The sequence below is a fragment of the Dasypus novemcinctus genome, chromosome 25 (assembly GCF_030445035.2).
Source record: "Dasypus novemcinctus isolate mDasNov1 chromosome 25, mDasNov1.1.hap2, whole genome shotgun sequence".
Taxonomy (NCBI): domain Eukaryota; kingdom Metazoa; phylum Chordata; class Mammalia; order Cingulata; family Dasypodidae; genus Dasypus; species Dasypus novemcinctus.
This window is the reverse complement of record NC_080697.1, coordinates 16,051,983-16,069,226: the sequence shown is the minus strand read 5'-3', so window position 1 is coordinate 16,069,226 and position 17,244 is coordinate 16,051,983. Positions and strand designations below refer to the sequence as shown.

Below are 17,244 nucleotides of genomic sequence, written 5' to 3'. Positions count from 1 at the left end.
TTCATTATAATTTTAAAAAGTTAAGATCTGAATGAACAATTATTAAATTGTTCTGAATTTCCCTCATCTTCAAATTCATAGTCAAATTTTTTTGGCCCGGTTGTTTTGATTATTAATAGTCAGGAACAAATGGGATCAAGACTTTCTTCCCTAAGTGAGTATTTTCTTGAGAATTAACTTTTTAAATACTGAAAATTTTATATATTTTATATTTTGACAGTTAAAAGCATTGGAAAATACAGAGAACAATATTACAAACATCTGTGCGTAGGACCTTAGTGAAAGCTGTAAAGATCAGATAAAACATTCTGATATCCTCGTTCTTTTCATCAGGTCCTCCAGTACTACAGTATTAGTAGTTAGGGTACAATAGATAAAGCCTTTTTCTTTTCTCTCCTTTCCTTCTCCCTTCTTGAGAGTAAGGATTCCAAATTTTCAGTGTGAAGGAAGGAAAGTCTTACTCTTGACTTCAGATGCACCTGCTTCACATTTTTGGGCGTGGTATTTTACAAACTCCCTTTCTCTTTCCAACCTCTTTATCAATTTGATGTCATCTGTTATAAGTGATAGAACACTCATTCTCACGGACTTTTACAATAACTGGAGTTTATAGGCTGTGTCAACTAGCAGTCCGGAGGCAGGCTGCTGCTTCAGGGCTCTGGCTTCATTTCTTCTTCGTGGTCTTAGCTCTGCTGTCCTTTTATATGAGCTCCATCCTTAGGCTGACTTTAAAAGATACCTATTTTAAATAGCTGCCTCATGCTTCCTCTTTCAGGTCTAGATTAATTCATTTTGGGTGGTATAGTAATACAACAGAATGGTTACATTTCACAGTGATATATAACATTTTGTTTTGTTACATTTGTTGGTTATTTCTAGGTTTTTGCTCTAACAAGCAATACTGCATGGCATATTCTTATTCTTGTATTCTTGTATAGTTGTGGGGTATATGAAAGTTCAGCTTAAAAAGTTAATGTCAAATTATTTTCCCAAAATGTGCTCATATATAAGAGATCCTTTTGATCCAAGTCCATAACCTGTAGAATTGTCAGGCTTTTTAGTTTTTGTTAAATAATATCTTGTCATTGTTTTGATTTGCAATTTCTTGATTACTAAGCATGTCTTCATGTTTGTTGGCCATATGTATTTATTCTGTGAAATGCCTATTCATGTCTTTTGCCCATAATTCTAATGAGTTGTTTTCCCTTTTTTTAATTGATTTGTAGCAATTCTTTGTATATTCCTGATATCCATCCTGTCTTTATATGTGATACACATTTCTTCTCCTAATTTGTGGCTTGATTTTTCACTTTTGTAAAGATTTGTTTCTTAAGACATTTTTAATGAAAAATCTTGAATTTATATAAGCGTAAGAATAATAATATAAAATTCGAGGTACCCATCCCTTAGCGTCTGCAGTTACCAGTATATGGCTAATCTTATTTCAGTTATTCCCCCTTCTTTCCTTTCCCTTCCTTCACAACCCTTTCTTAGGTTATTTTGAAGCAAATGTCAGATATTTTTTTATCATTTTTAATATAAGTATATTCCAGTGAATTCATATCTTTAAAAGATGGGAACTCTTTAAAAAATTATTGCCACAATAACATTATCTCACCTATAAATTAATAATAATTCATTAATATCTTCAAATAGCCAGTTTTCCTATTTCACTTACTTAATTCCCTTATACATTTTATTTTTAATGTTTTGTTTAATTTGAGATATAGATACACAAGGTCCATACATTGCAATTGTTTGATATTTTGTTAAATTTCTTTTAATCTGTAAGCTCTTCTTCCATCTCTTTTTTTATCCTAAAGATTACCACATGCATTTTTTTAGGCAGTTCCTAGATATTTTATTTTTTTTACATTTAAAAGAGTAATAAACAATTCATTTTAAAGGATCACTGTTTACAATATACTAGAAATTATATCCCTTGCAACTAATTAAGTTATGAAAAATAATTCCTAGATACTTTAAAATATCTTTTTAAAATTTTGAAACAATTATAGATTCACAGGTGGTTGCAAAGAAATGCTCTGGGAAGTCCTGTGCATGGTACACTTATATTGTTTTTCTCTTTCAGCTTTCACACCTTTCCTCTTGTCCTTTCTATCTTACAGTTGACTGCTATGTGTCTTGGTATTTCTCTCCTATTTTATCCTGTTTGGTGTTTTTAGATTTCTTAGATATGCATATTCATGTCTTTTGCTAAGTTTGTAAAGTTTCCTGCCATTTTTTCTTGGAAAATTATTTCTCTCCCTCTCTCCCTCTCTCCCTCTCTCCCTCTCTCCCTCCCTCACCCCCAACTCCCCTGGGACTTTTTTTCTTCTGGGACTCCCATAATGTGTATGTTGGTGTGCTTAATGGTGTCCCAGACTTCTTACAGGCTATTTTCAGTTTTTCTAAGTTTTTTTTCTTTCTGCTTCCCATCCTGATTCCTTTCAATTGTCTTGTCTTTTAGTTCACTGATTCTTTCTTCTGCCTGCTCTAATCTGCTGTTGAAACCCCCTGGGAGTTTTTCGTTTCAGTTATTGTGGTTTTGAACTCCAGTAGTTCTGTGTGGTTCCTTTTTTCAATTTATATCTGTTTATTGAAAGTCTCATATTGTTCATTCATTGTTTTTCTGATATCCTTTTGTTCTATCTCTCTATTTTCCTTTTTCTCCTTCATCATGTTAAGGATCATTTTTTAAAAGTCTTTGCCCTGTATGTCCACAGTCTGTGTTTCTTTGTATGTATTTTTTGGATTTTTATCATCTTCCTTTTAATGGATCTTTTTATCCTGTTTCTTTGTCTTGTAATCTTGTGTTGCACGTTATACATTTTAATATTTTTAGATTTTAACTCTGGATTTAGTTGCTGAGCTGTTTCTTGATTTTGTATCCAGTTTGTGTTACGATAGGTATTTCCTTTAGTCCCAGGAGCTAAGAAAGTTAAATAGACTAGTGCAAGAAACACCTTTCACAGTCTTTGCAATTTGGTTTGTAGTGACTGGTGCTCACTTTCAGAGTTCAGCCCTCCTGTAAGGAAGACCAGCCCGAGGTGAATGCAAAGTACATGGTCCTCCCTGTCTTTTCTGGACCTGTGTCTAGTCCTGGGCTTGCCCTTGCTGGTGGCCTTAGGAGTTTCCTTGTTTACAGGCATTTTGATGCCTTCTCTGTATAAAACAGATTTTTCCTTTCATGGGTGCTTTATTGTAGGAGTTAAAGTAGGTAATTGTTTGTCCCTGTATGTTTGACTTAATTTTTTTTTACACTGCTTAAGGCTGTCCCTCTGTCAGTCTTTCCCAGCCAGAACAAGGCCAGGGACCCACACAAGAGCACAGGCTGAAACCTTCTGCCTTGGGATGGGGTTTGGGGAAGGACCAGCATGGGTGTCAGGAGCAGCTCCTGTGGCTGTGAGGCTTCACCTTGCTTTGGCACTTGTGCACTTAAAGTAGCCCTTCACTGTCCTCCGTGGTGTGGAGGAAGGGTTCTGTCTCTTTTGTGTGTGGGGGGTGGGAGTGGGGAGGATACTGCCTTTAAGACTCTACTTCTACATTTGCCCAGGGTGTGTTGGAACAATGGCAGCCTTAAAGCAGATGCAGTGGTCAGTGATCCGACCCACACTCCCACATCCTGTGGAACTAGGTCTTTATCTCCCACCCTGTAAGTAGGAATGGAGCTTTGGACCCCACTGCAGCCTGTCTTGGACCTGGGTATGGGGGATGGTTGCTGCTACACAGACGGTCAACTTTGTTGGTGTTCACTAGTTTACTGGCCTCTTCCTCACACTCTTTCCTGGATGCTACACAGTGTTCTGCTGGATTCTAGAGTTTCGGAATAGTTAATGTAGATAGTTCTTGCCAGTTCAATAGTTGTTCTCATAGAAGATTGATGCCTGGAGCTTCCTACTCTGCCATCTTCCCACAGCCCTCTGCCCCTCTCTCTTCTTTTTATTGCTGAATAATCTTCTATTGCATGGATTTACCACAGTTTGTTTATCCTTTCACATATAGAAGGTCATTTTGGTTACTTCCAATTTTTGTCAGTTACAGATAAAGCTACTATAAATACTTACAGGCAACTTTGTGTGTTGACTTAAGTTTTCAGTTTATTTGGGTAAATATCAGGGAGTGTGATTGCTGGATTGTATAGTAAACCTATGTTTACCTTTGTATGAAACTGCCAGACTGTCATCCAAAGTGGCTGTACTATTTTGCATTCCCAGCAACACTGAATGAGAGGTCCTTATGCTACATTTTTGCCAACATTTGGTTTTGTCAGTGTTTGGATTTTAGCCATTCTAGTAGATGTGTAGTGACATCTTATTGTTGTTTTAGTTTGTAATAACCTAATGAGGTATGATGTTGAACATCTTTTCTTTGCTTATTTGCCATCTGTATATTTTTGGTGTGGTGTTTGCTCAGATCTTTTGTCCATTTTTAAATTGGATTCTTTGTATTCTTATTGTTGAATGTTATTTTTTCCATCGATTTCTGTTTTATAAATGAATGTGTAGCCTTCATGAAAAGTGTTGGTTCAGAGATATAATAAAATTCCACCTTAAAAGTGGAACAAACCTGTAAAACCATACATCTAATGAAACCAAGTTTGGATAAAATTTTCAAAGTACCTCAGCTTTGAACATATCAATAAAAGTCCAGATTTTTTATTTACCATCTGTATTAGTCAGTCAAAGGGGTGCTGATGCAAAATACCAGAAATTGGTTTGTTTTTATAAAGGGTATTTATTTGGGGTAGGAGCTTACAGATACCAGGCCATAAAACATAAGTTATTTCCCTCACCAAAGCCTATTCCACCTGTTGGAGCAAGATGGCTGCCAATATCTGTGAGGGTTCGGGCTTCCTGGGTTCCTCCCTTCCTCAGGCTTCTTTTTCCTGGGCTCAGGGTTCCTCTCTTCCTGGGGCTTGCTTCTTTTTCCTCTGTGAGCTTACTTTCAAGGTCTCCAGCTTAAGGCTTCAGCATTAAACTCCAACATCAAAACTCCAACACCGAAAACCCTCAATTCTGTTCTTTGTCATGGCTTTTACCTGTGAGTCCCCACCCATTGGTGGGCAGGGACTCAACGCCCTAATCATAAGTCAATCATGCTGAGGTACACAGATCAGATTACAAACATAATCACATATTTCTTTTTGGAATTCATCAATAATATCAAACTGTTACATCATCTAAAACAGTATTGTGTAGAAAACACTCTTGCTAATACTAAAAATCTAAAGATTATGTTATATATATGAGAAATTTCTGTATATTTTGAAAGTAAGGCTAACAATCATTTAAAAATCTTGTTTTAGCCTTTTAAGTTGGATACATTTTAAATGGTCCGTAGTTCCTTCTTAATATTGAATGTTTAAAACAAAACAAGACAAGACAAAATGAAAATGAATTCATTTTTAAAAAGTGGATGATTGCAGATTAGAAGTCAGTGTGCTCCCTAAATTTTGAGTCTGCATTGCTAGTGTATTTTGTAATGGGCATTGCTGAGAAAAGATGATATTAGGGTACAGTTTTCCTCATTAGTGATTTTTAAGCAAAACTGTAATTTCCTGAGAAGAAAAAACATTTCATGTTTTTATGCACATTACTTACTTATATCTCTTCTTGCTCTTAGAAGAATTCAAGATGACAAGAAAAAGTCAGCCAAATAAAAATAGCAGCCTAGGTAGTGCTGAGTGGGAAATTTTTGATGTTCATGATCATAGCACTTTTAACTTTGTAAGGATCAGTTCATAGTCTTAGAAAACTACCCAGGGGTCGCAGGGATTTTGAATGTTTTAAAATAGTGAAATCCTAAAGGGCAACCCAGTGTGAAACGGAGAAAGCATCCGCTGTGCTGGAAGAGGGGTGAGGAGCCCATCTGCCGCACTGCCCTGCCGGAAGCTCTTGTGCGGTGGAGCCACAGACGTGGGCTGTCCACCACCGGAGTGCACTGAGCCTGCTCCAGGTGCCTGTGGCAGAATCATCAGGGAGCAGAAGTGAGTGACTATGAACTATCCAGCAGTTATTTACTCTTTTTTTTTTGCCCTTTTAAGAGATACCATACAGTTAAGCTAATTTTCAAAGAGAAATCTTGACTTCAGGATGTGCACATCTGCAGAGAGGGTTTGGCCATTAGCTAACATTTCAGAAATTTTCTTTGTTTATTTTTTTGGACTTAACTTTCCTGTTTCTCTTTATGTTTATGTTTAATTTTTAAATTTATTTTGAGGTACTGGGGCCAGGGATTGAACCTGGGGCTTCATATGTGAGAAGCCAGCACTCAACCACTGAGCCACATCAGCTCCCTATTATATTTTTTAAGATAGGGCAGGAAGAATCTTTTTCTGACTATGTTGCTTTTTCCATGCTTTTGGGTTTTTTTGAAACTGAGGAGAGAATTAGTAATGAGTTCAGGAACTCAGTCCAGTATATCACCACCATGGTAATCTGACCAAAGTCACTGTTTTCCTTATGCTTCTGTCATCTTCCCATCCCAGAAACCTTCAAGGTCTCCTTGTAGTTTGTGAATTAAAGTTCATACTCCTTAGTTAGCTCTCATTATGTTAATCCTTACCTTCCTTCCCGTACCAAGCTCTAATGAAGCTACTTGAGGCACTTTTCTGTATTTCCAGTATGACATGCTCATTTCTTCCTCCATGCATTTGATAATTTTTGTTTTTTGTTTTACTTTCTGCCTGGGTGCCTAGAAATATCAATTTCCCTTAATTCTTCTGTCCAAATCTTTTATATTCCTCCAGATTCAACTCATGTTTTTATTTATACAAGAGTCTTCTTAGTTGTTGCCAATCCCCTTTGTATCGTTTTGATAACCTATAGTACTTATCTGTATTATTATTTTGGCTTTCAATTATATGATGCTCTGAACTGCTTCATAAATGTACAAGTAAGATTGGAAGTCTTCGAGAGCAGAGCTTCTACCTTAACATTTTTTGAGTCTTTAAAAAGCACAATTCTGGATTCTTAAATATTTGTAAGATTGAAATGAAAAGCAGCAGGAATTCTGATTATGAGAAAACTGAATAATAGTCTAAATTGATTTTACTTGGTGTTGATTAAGCTATTTGACATTTGCCATGTGGATTATTGACTTGCAGTTGATTATTGCATAAATGAAACTGTAAAGTTTCATAAATTAAGATTAATTGGAAAAATATGAGTTTTTTAAAATCAAAGAGAAATGCTGTTATTACTTGTAGCTACATGAGATAATTGACTGCTAGTAGTGTTTCTAAAATAGAGCAAAGCTATAAACATCATTTAGCTTAGGTTAGTTTAAATATCAAAAGGTAGGTTAATCGTGAGACTTTACTAAACTGAAATGAACAAAGGCCCATCCAGAGAGCACAGGTGAGGGCTGCTGAGGCTTTGAAGGCACCTGCATGTTAAAACAGAACAGTGTTTATTCAGGATGACTCACTGTCTGCTTAGCTTGGTGCAGAGCTAATAATGGTGTCTTCTCAGTGTTGGATCATAAGAGCTTTTTTAAAGTCAGGCTTTATTGTCAGACTAGACACGATGGTCCTGTGGAAGTGAGTCATGCAGAGCAGAGTGAGAAAGGGACTCGTGTTCCTCAGTGAGGGTGCTGCCTTGGGGGATTTTATTTGGGTGGAGTTTAAATAACAGGCTTCCCCTCTCCTGTAATCCTCAACAACTACTACCTGTTTACTCTTTCATTTCAGTTTTTTTATATAAGGGGTATGTATTAGCCACAGGAGTGCTGATGCAAAATACCAGAAAATGGTTGGTTTTTATAAAGAGTATTTATTTAGGGTAGGAGCTTACAGATACCAGGCCATAAAGCATAAGTTACTTCCCTCACCAAAGTCCATTTTCATGTGTTGGAGTGAGATGGCTGCCGATGTCTACAAGGGTTCAGGCTTCCTGGGTTCCTCCCTTCCAGGGTCTTGCTTCTCTCTGGGTTCAAGGTTTCTTCCTTCCCAGGGCTTGCTTCTTCCTGGACTCAGGGTACCTCTCTTCCTGGGGCTGGCTTCTCTTTCCTCTGTGAGCTTACTTCCCAGGGCTCCAGCTTAAGTCTTCAGCATCAGACTCCAGTATCAAAAACCCTCGCATCAAAAGCTCCAACTCTGTCCTTTGCCATGTCTTTTATCTGTGAGACCCCACCCCTTGGTGGGTAGGGACTCAATGCCCTAATGATATGGCCCAATCAAAGCCCTAATCATAACTCAATCATACCCAGTTATAGACCAGATTATAAACATAATCCAATATCTATTTTTGGAATTCATAAATGTATCAAACTGCTACAGGATAATAGTCACTATTTGTTACACTTGACATGTCCCACTAGTGATCTGTGTAGCTATCATAGCATAGGCCAGATTTTAAGTGAGGCACATTATTTATGGTGCAACTATTTTAAATATCTCTTCAGAAATCTTGTTTGAAGAGCGTTGATTCTGATACAGCCTTGGACTTTAGATAGGCACTACTGAAACCCTGGGCATTTATGAGGTTTAATATGCTAAAGCCAGGGGCAGCTAACCATTTAAAATATTACTCGATCATGTATGCAGATTAAATTCAGATGTCTGGTGGGAAGGATCAAGGATGATTTCTTCCAAGAACAATCAGTTAGGTAAAGAACAATATCATGGGGTATTAGGCTGTGAGTGACTGCAGTTTCCCTTTGGTTGCCTCTAATTGTAGAGGAAAAATACTGGCACTCTAATGAAACAGAAAAGTAAAAGTGACACTTTCCCTTTGCTTGTTTGGGGGCAGTTATAAGAAACTGTAGTTCGATAGAAAGACTTAAAGTAGACCTAGGAGTTTCAATGCCAAGAAGGGCATTCAGGGCCAAAGAATAAATGTCAAAGTTTGGCTTACAAAGCAAATAGAGGAAGGGAGCTAAGGATTTTCATTTTGAAGGGAAAAATGTAAATGACATGGAATTTTTGGAAGTATGGATTGCGAGAATACCCCTTTACTAATTTTATTGCATGATCATTTCTTTTTCACATTATACTTAGATTTTAAAATATATATCTTCAAAAAGTGTCTTTAAATATCTGATTTATTGATTTTTTTATATTAATATCTCCTTTTGAATATAGTTAAAACAGGAAGCCTGAAGTTATAAAAGGGTGGTAAGTATTGTATCTTAAGATACATAGTTACACACTTTATAAGGTGATTTGTAAACATGAAGGCTCACTAAGCATCATTCCCAAATCCCTCCTGGCTTTAGATCCATCCCCTCACATTTATTATAATCTTTGATCTCAAATACCTCTAATTTTACTTGCACTGAAAACGCCACAATATTACCTATCATAGTCCCTTTTTCCTGCTGACACTTACACACGTGTTCTCCCAACGCTTATAAAGCATGCAATGTAATGCACACATTTGTTTGCACACATGAAAGAGCAAACAGTTGGAGAGGAGAGAAAGTCCATGGCTTGCTGGATGAGAGATTAGATGTAGAGATTGCTCTGTGGCAGTTTTGAATAGGAAAAATGGTTGGAAGGTGGTTACGAGAGAGGATGAGTTAAGGGGCCACAGATTACTGGTAATTATTAGTTAGGAGCTGATGAATCCTTTTACTATAAATAGCCTGCTTTAGGTTATTCTGTAAATAAACAGATTATTTATTCTGAGACCAGCTATTGAGAATAGTAATAGTCTTAGTGGGTGGAAAAGTGTGTAAGTGTTTTGGTACTGATTCAGGTTAATTGAATGCATATCTGTTATTCTGTATTTGAATATAAAACTTTCTGAATCTGGAACTATTATTTGCAACAGAATTGAATTAAGAATATTTTGAATAGGGGATGCAAAGTTTTGCAAATATTAGTGTTTCTAAAACATTTTGAAAATTTAGGAAGAAGAGTCGTGTAAGTGCTAATTACTGTAACAATTTTTAGAGATAAAGATGTCAAAGTATAGACCTTTGTGTGGCATTTATTAATGGCTACTAATGGGTTAAATATTTAGTGTAGTTGAAATTTTGGCCTTATTATCTTGCCGGTAAGCTCTGCCACTCCTACCTGACTGTTTTAACATAGATGGCATCAGTTTCTTCTCTGTGGCAAGAAATAGATGTTGTTTTGTCTCTTTGAATGAAGAAAGTGAAATTGGAACCAGAAGTACCTGTACAAACAGAACGTGATTGATTCTCTTTAATCTTTTCATCATTGTCAACAATTTTGAGGTTAGATCTCTGATTTGAAATCTTTTTTTTTCTTTTTTTAAACTTAAACATTTAGAGTTATAAATAATTCCCCTCTAAGCACTGCCTTCTCTGAATCCCTTAAGTTTTGTTATGTTGTGTTTTCATTTTCATTTGCCTAAAGATATTTCCTAATTTTGCTTCTGATTTTCTCTTTAACCCATTGGTTGTTTAAGAGTATGTTGTTTAATTTCCATGTATTTGTGAATTTTCCCTTTCTCCCTCTGTTACTGATTTCTAGCTTCATTCTGTTTTCTTCAGAGAATGTAACATTGTATGATTTCAATATTTTTTGATTTATTGATATTTGATTTATGACCCAACCTGTGGTCTGTCCTGGAGAATGATCCATGTGCACTTGAGAAGAACGTGCGTTTTGTTTTCACTGGGTGTGGTGTTCTATGTGTCTTTTAGGTCTAACTGGATTAGTGTGCTCTTCAAGTCCTGTACTTCTTAGTGATTGTCTGACTAGATGTTCTATCTATTACTGAGAGTGGTGTGTTCAAGTCTCCTACTATTAATGTAGTACCATCAATTTCTCCTTTCAAATCTATCAGTATGTGCTTCATATATTTTGGGCTCTGCTCTTAGGTGCATATATATTTTTTATTGTTACATCCACCTGCTAAGTTAACCATCTGTCCCTTGTAATAGGGACTTAGTCTATTTTATCTGATATTAGTATAGCTGTGCTAGCTCTCTCTGCTTACTACTTGCATAGTATTTATATTTTTTCCATCCTTTCACCATCAAGCTAATTATTTTTGTTATTTTAAAGTAGAATCTCTTGCAGATAGCATATGGTTGGGTCCTGTTTTTTTTCTCCATTCTGCCAATCTCTGCCTTTTGACTGAGAGTATAATCCACGAACATTTAAAGTCACTGCTGGTAATACAGATCTTTCTTCTGCCATTTTGCTATTTAGCCTTTATAAGTCTTAAAACTTTTTGTCCCTTATTTCCATTAAAGCCTCCTTTTATATTTATTTGCTTTCTTGTGTTGTACAATATTGAGTGCCTTCTCATTTCTATCTGGATATATTTTTCAGCTATTTCCTTGTGGTTACCATGGGTTAAAATTTAACATCTTCAATATATAGCAATTATATTTGGTTTGATACCAACTTAACTGTAAGAGCATACACATATACTTTTCCTATATCCCTCTGTCCCCCTACCATTTTTTGTACTTCTTACCACTTGTATCTTTGTACATTGTATATCCAAAAACTTAGATTTATCATTACTTTTTATGCATTTGCATTTTAGCACTTGTAGGAAGTAAGAAGTGGAGTTACATACAAAATAACGTACTAATACTGGCATTTATGATTACCCAAATAGTACTTTTACTGCAGGTCTTAATTTCTTTATGCTTCTTTGAACCACTCTTGAGTGTCCTTTCCTTTCAGTCTGAAGAACTCGCTTTAGCAGTGCTTGTAGGGCAAGTCTAGTGGAGATGTTTGTTTATCTGAAAATATTCTAGTCTCCCCTTCATTTTATTTTTTTAAAGATTTATTTTAAAGATTTATTTTATTTATTTCTATCCCCTTCTCCCCTCACCTCCCCCCGCCCCCTGCCCCAGTTGTCTGTTCTCTGTGTCCATTTGCTGCTTGTTCTTCTTTATCTGCTTCTGTTGTTGTCAGCGGCACGGGAATCTTTGTTTCTTTTTGTTGAGTCATCTTGTGTGTGTGTGGCACCACTCCTGGGCAGGCTGCACTTTCTTTCACTCTGGGCGGCTCTCCTTATGGGGTGTACTCCTTGCGTGTGGGGCTCCCCTACATAGGGGGCACCCCTGCATGGCATGGCACTCCTTGTGTGTATGAGCACTGCACGTGGGCCAGCTCCACACGGGTCAAGGAGTCCCAGGGTTTGAACCACGGACCTCCCATGTGGAGGCGGACGCCCTATCCATTGGGCCAAGTCCGCTTCCCTCCCTTTCATTTTGAATGAGAGTTTCACAGGATATAAAATTCTTGCTGACACCCTTGTATGGGGTGGGTTGATGCAATAGCTGCCCTCACAGCCGGGACTCAGGGATCCGAATTCCCTAATCCAAAGCCGTGATCAGTGATTGGCTGTGTACACCCCTCTTCTTGAGGAAGAGATTTTTATGTCCCTGTCTGTCAGCACCAGTTAGTCATGGACTATACCCCGTGGCTTGCCACTAGAATAGGGGATGGCGCTGAATCTATTCAAAGAACCAGGTTTTGGTTTCATTGAGTTTTGGTACTTTCCTTTTTCAATTTTATTGTTTTCTGTTCTTTCTTGTACTGTTTTTTCCTTCTGCTTGTTTTGGGTATAATTTGCTCTTCTTTTCCTTTTGTCTTATGTTGGGAGCTTAGGTTATTGATTTGACTCCCTTCTTTTCTAATATAAGCATTTTTACACTTATAAAGTGAAAAGTGCCCCATTCTTTCATTCTTCTCTTTTGGCTATGTATTTTCCCACCAATGTTTTTTTTTGTGCAAAAAAATGAGTGCATTGCATGCTTTATAGGGGTTGGGAGAATATGTGTCTTAAGTGTCAGAAGAATAAAAGGACTATTGTAGGTAATATTGGGGCATTTTCAGTGCAAATAAAAGTAGAGATATTTGAGATTAAAAATTATAGTAAATGTGAGGTAATGGATCTACAGTCAGGAGCAACTTGGGAATGATGCAACCAATGTTAATTTTTCAATTTCTTTTCACAGATATTTTATACATATAAAAACAAATGCAGGAGAATATTATTATCTCTTTTTTCTATTTAAGTACTAGATAGCATTCTAGTAAGTATTCTTTTCTTTGTCTTGCCCTTTTTTTAACTTAGTAATCTGTCTTAGATAGAATTCTATATCTTTTATATACTATTCCTCATTATTTCTTGTAACAGCACATTTAAACAGTCTTTAATTAATGAATATTTGGGTTATTTATACTCTTTCGCCATTAGAAACAGTGCTGGAATGAATGACTATGCATATGCACACTTGCACATTTTTAAAGACGTTATTTTAGGCTTCTTGGCTGTGTAAATTCTTTGGGGAAAGAATGGATCAGCTTTCTATCCACTTTGTATTGCTTCTTTTTCTGTATCTAGATAATGATTTTTCTCTTGTCTTTTGTTAAAGGGGCCTGTTAGGATAGAGAAAAAGGCTTATCCAAACAATTCAAGTCCACTCAGACATATTTAATAATTCCTTGGCTTTGGTGTCAGAACCAACAATTAATAATCACTTTAGAAATCAATAGGTTGCTGGAGGGAGAGAGCATTGCTTCTTCCAAAAGCATTTCTTAGGTGCTGTGCTTTCCCTCCAGACTCTTCAGGCATCTTGACATTGCCAATATATAGTTCTTAGCATCTTCTTAGTTGTGTCACTAGTTTGTGTTTTATCCATAAGTACTTTCTTTCTTTACTTTACTTTTTTTTTTGCTAAGGAATATCAGTGAATCAACAAATATTTATTTGTATCTATAGTACAGGAAATGACCTCTGTTTTGTTCAACATGCTCATAGAATAAAATAGAGGGCTTGAAAATAACCCTCATTAAGAGAAGGGATAAACTGTGGTATATTCATATGAGGGAATCCTCCATAGGAGGGTAGACTAGTAAATTTAACACAGTAAAGCTCACAGATTATCACGGTGAGTGCAGTTAAGTCAGACACAGAAGAGTTCCTACTGTGAGACTCCCTTTGTATGTAAACAGTTTAAGAGCAGGCAGCTGTGACCTATCCTGTTGGAAATGAAGATAGAGGCAACCCCGGTGGAGTGTTTTAGAAAGGTATTAGTTGGTTTTAGGTACAAGGTGTGGCTTCTGGGTGCTGGTAATGCTGTTTCTTGATATGAGTGTTTGTTACATGGATGTGTTCATTTTGTGAAAGCTCATTGAACTGACATTTACGAATTATGTACTTTTCTGTAGGTATGTTATATTCTTTAATGAAAAGCTAAAAAAAAAAGACACAGAATTAACCAAAGACATTATTGATCATGTTGGAACTTAACATTTAATAAAATAAGACAGATGATTTACCTCTTTGCTTGGCACACACACACTATCTCTCTTTAAAGTGATAGTTTAAAAATAATTGTGTGTTTTTTAAATGAGGATAAATATCACTAAAAGAAAAAAAGGAAAAAATGTAGTCAAACTTTTTTTTTTAAGATTTATTTATTTCTCCTCCTCTCCACCCCCTCCTCCCCCCGTTGGTCTAATCTCTGTCCATTTGCTGTGTATTCTTCTGTGTCTGCTGTATTCTCATTAGGCAGTTTCAGGAACCGATTCTGGGACCTTCTGGAGTGGGAGAGAGGCAATCATTTTCTTGTGCCACCTCAGCTCCCTGTTTAGCTATATCTTCTTATATTCTCTCCTCCGTGTCTCTTGTTGTGTCATCTTGCTGCGCCAGCTTTCTGTATCGGCAGGCACTCCTGCTCAGAGCGGCATTCCCGTGTGGGCTGGCACTCCGTGTGGCCAGCTTGCCCTCACCAGGAGGCCCTGGGCATTGAACACTGGACCTTCTATAGGGTAGACGGGAGCCTAATTGGTTGAGACACATCCGTTTCCTTCAAACTATTTCTTTAAATCAGTCACACTTAACATTATTTGGACTAAAGTCAGTCTTTGTAGACAGGTTCAATAACTTAGACATTTTTAAAAACATCTTATTTTAATCTGCATTTTCTTCATTATTAAGTAAGTGCTTTTCCATGTGTTTAATAGTCATTTGCTTTTCTTCCTTCCCATATTGTGTACTTAGATGGACTTTGCCCATTTTCAATCAAGATTTAGTTTGGGTTAGTGTTTTTCAAATCTCAATTGAATCACCTAGCGCTTTTAAGAATTACCAATGCTTCCCCCCCCCCCCCCCCCCAGCCAAATAATCAGAATCTCTAAGGGTGGGACGTGGGCCTTGGTATTTTTAATGTTGCTCTTTCTAAACTTTTTCTTTTCTCTTTTTTTTTTTAAAGATTTGTTTATTTTATTTAATCCCCCCCCCCCTCGGTTGTCTGTTCTCTGTGTCTATTTGCTGTGTCTTGTTTCTTTGTCCGCTTGTGTTGTCGTCAGCTGCGCGGGAAGTGTGGGCGGCGCCATTCCTGGGCAGGCTGCACTTTCTTTCGTGCTGGGCTGCTCTCCTTACGGGGGCACTCCTTGCGCGTGGGGCTCCCCTACGCGGGGGACACCCTTGCATGGCAGGGCACTTCTTGCACGCATCAGCACTGTGCATGGGCCAGCTCCACACGGGTCAAGGAGGCCCGGGGTTTGAACCGTGGACCTCCCATGTGGTAGATGGACGCCCTAACCACTGAGCCAAGTCTGTTTCCCCTCTAAACTTTTTCTTATGGAAATGTTTATATGTTGCAGTTTATATGTCTTAAGTATCTTTTAATCTGTAGATTTATCCTCCATCATTTTCCCCCTTAAACCATGAGCTTTGTCCAGTAATGGTAACCCTCACTTTCCTATGGTTTTTTTTTTTTATGGTTTTTATTGGGAAATATAAAACACCTGCAGAAAAATATTTAAAACAAAGTACAATTTAATGAACTGTTATAAAGCAAATATACATATACGAGGTCAAGAAATCGAAGCTGTCAGCACTACGAAAGTACTCTCATGTCCTTTCTGTATCAGAACCCTCTCCCCACTGATGTAATCAGTATCCTGGCTCTTAAATGGAAATCTTTCCTAAGAGTGAGTTTTACCCTCTTTTCCTCACTGGAGTTTGGATGTTCTTACACTGTGAGAGCTGTGTCTGCAAATGCTTTTTGAGCTTTTTTATCTTCACCAAGGGCATCAGCAGTGCAGCAAGGCTTGCCTCTGGTTTTCTCCAGCACTTCCTGCTCATCGTGCCCCGCGATCCTCAGACAGACTCATGCTTTGCACTTCAGTTTTTTCTTTTGTTGCTATATCTTTCTGGCCCTTTTACTTCATGTAGAAGCTGTATCCATCGTTGTTTAGATGCAAGCAGTAGAAACCAACTTGGTTAATTTTTTAAAAGGATATGAGTGACCCACAGATCTGAGAAGGCTGGGGAAGTAGGCTTGAAGAGAGCAACACCAACTACAAAACTGGTCTCGTGGAGACCCCTTTGCCATGTCTGCTGGGCACAGACATTGCTGCTGGTGCTCCCAGCACAACTGAGGCTGGGCTATGGGGGCTGCCCCTAGAAACAGGATAGAACTGCTCCTATAGCCGACATCCTCACCAAATGAATTCTTTGTAGTTGCTATTCCTAAAAGTTTTCTATGTGAAGTCTAGTGTGGGTGTGTCTTATTGGTGGGGTTTGGCTCATGTGTCCTGACCTAGCTGTGAAAAAAGGAGGGAAAGCAAATATCTGTGTCTTTCTTTCCTTCAGACTTTGGTAGTGGGAAGTGGAACTTCTCCTAGGTTGAGTGTTCTTAAATCGAGATTCATATTTGGATGGTGGGTAAAACAAAAGAAATGTCCACTGTAAAAATTCTTTATCAGTCTTAGCAATTCATTCCTCTTAACATAATTGATGATCTTTATGGTCTCCAACTTTTGTCATAATCCAGGGAATATTTGATATTGGGATATTCCTTATTTCCAGGTGCCTTATTGCCTTAGACATGGAACACTATCTGTATTTCTAAAGGATTGTATATTTTTAAAACTTCATCCTGATTTTAGCTAGCTAGTTGCAGAGATTCCTATTTTATCTTATTAGTAAATTTAATGAGATGTAATAGCTACAAATCAGACTAACAAACATGGGTTTTCCCCACCAATATGTTCATTGAGAATTTTCTGGTTTATAGATCATTTGTGTTTATGCAGTTGTGATCTTACTTCATATAGAGAAGCTTGGAAACTAGCAAACACTCCCTAAGAACTATTTGTAAATCGAAATGGAGGAAAATTGCTCTTCAAAACCAAGATGATGTATTTCTCATTATTGCAGAGGTATTTTATCCAAAGTTAGGATGAAACTTTGTGAGCACAGGCTTTATAAAATTAATACCAAAGCCCACTGGTGACTTAAGCACGATGGCTTTGAAAGCTCCCTATTAAGCGGTTCATTTGCTGTGAAG

General features: G+C 37.3%; 1 protein-coding gene across 11 annotated transcripts in view; it reads left to right on the top strand.

The window, feature by feature from the left end:
• Positions 1–17,244, top strand: part of DTNB (dystrobrevin beta) — a 350,467-nt gene that overhangs the window by 95,920 nt on the left and 237,303 nt on the right. The window lies entirely within an intron of this gene.